Here is a 1,651-nt window from a genome sequence, read left to right as displayed (position 1 = left end):
ATTATTTGTATTATTATTATTATTATTGTTACTTTGTCATTTTGACAAAGGCAGTTTGTGTGACTTGCCATGTGTGAACACCGACACAAATGAAAATAATGCTGTTATTGTTGAAGAACGTAAAGGTAGATGTGTGTTTGGACGTGTCAATGAGAGAAAGGCGTGTGGTCTAGACTGTGTGCAACCCAAAATTCTAAAAATGTGTTCAGCACAACTTAGTTCTATTTACATCTATATTATCAACCAGTCGTTGTTGACACATGCTGTTCCCACTATTTGGAAATGTTCTGAAATCGTCCCCCTTCCAAAGAAAGAAAAGATTACTGAAATAATGACCTGAGGCCAATAGCCTTAACATCCATAGTTATAAAATGTCTGGAAAAAATTGTGCTAAAAAGACTACAAAACGTACAAAGAACCCATCCAGGACCCTCTACAATTCGCATATCGTCATGGGAGAAGTGTGGAAGACGCCATTCTACTATTTCTTGACAACATATATAGACACTTAGACAAGACAAAAACATACAGTAGGATCATGATTTTTCGTCAGCCTTTAATACTATCCAGCCTGCTATCCTTTTAAAGAAATTAGAAAACATAGGTGTAACGTCTTTTTAATATCATGGACAGGTAATTTTCTTACCTACCGAACCCAGTATGTAAAATTAAAACCTTCTTCATCGACATACATCACAACAAATACAGGGGCCCCGCCCCTCAAGGATGTGTTTTGTCACCAGTTTTATTCACACTATACTCGAACGATTGCCAAATAAACAGTAACATAAGTTGATAAAATTTGCTGATGATTCAGCCATAATTGGGCTAATTCAGGCTGACAATAACGAAACCGCTTACCGGAATTTTGCACTTAACTTTTCTCAATGGTGTGAAAATCATAAGCTGCTTTTAAATGTGAAAAACCCCCCAAAAAACCTGTTGTATATTTTAGAATAAAGAAAGTGCCTCTGCAGCCACTCGAAATTAAATGTAAAAACATCGAGCGAGTGTCGGACTATAAGTATTTGGGTGTTACAGTAGACAACGAACTCAACAGGCGTATCCACACTTCTCTCCTGCATAAAAAAGTTAACAAAAGACTATTTTTTCTAAGGAAGCCAAAGTATTTTAAAGTTGATAAAACGTTGATGTCGATATTCTACCATTCAGCCACAGAAAGTATGATCAATTTTTGTATAACAGCATGGGCCAGGAACACAAGACAACAAGATAAAGAAAAATTAAATTGATTGATACGGAAAGCATGTAAAATTTCAACATCTACATATCCCTACTTGGATGAATTATACATAACTGCTTGCATTAAAAAAATTAATTCCATCTTTTTAGACAACAAACATCCCTTGTTCCTTCAAATAAAAACATCAGTCAGAAGTAAAAAACCTAGGCTTCTGACTAGTAACAAAGAAAGATATAGAAGGTCATCATCTATCAAAATGCTTCCATCTTAACCATCTTGTTTAGTGTACTTACGACCTTAGAGCATGCATCATTTAACATTGAGTGTGTATATCTTAAGATTATTATTGTTTATATAGCTGCTCATTTGTATTATGCATGTGATTGTAAGCCTACGTGTGTGTGCATGTGTGTGTGTGTGTGTGTGTGTGTGTGTGTGTGTGTGTGT

The sequence above is a fragment of the Aplysia californica genome, unplaced genomic scaffold (assembly GCF_000002075.1).
Source record: "Aplysia californica isolate F4 #8 unplaced genomic scaffold, AplCal3.0 scaffold00352, whole genome shotgun sequence".
Lineage (NCBI taxonomy): Eukaryota > Metazoa > Mollusca > Gastropoda > Aplysiida > Aplysiidae > Aplysia > Aplysia californica.
Note: the sequence above shows the minus strand (reverse complement) of the source record.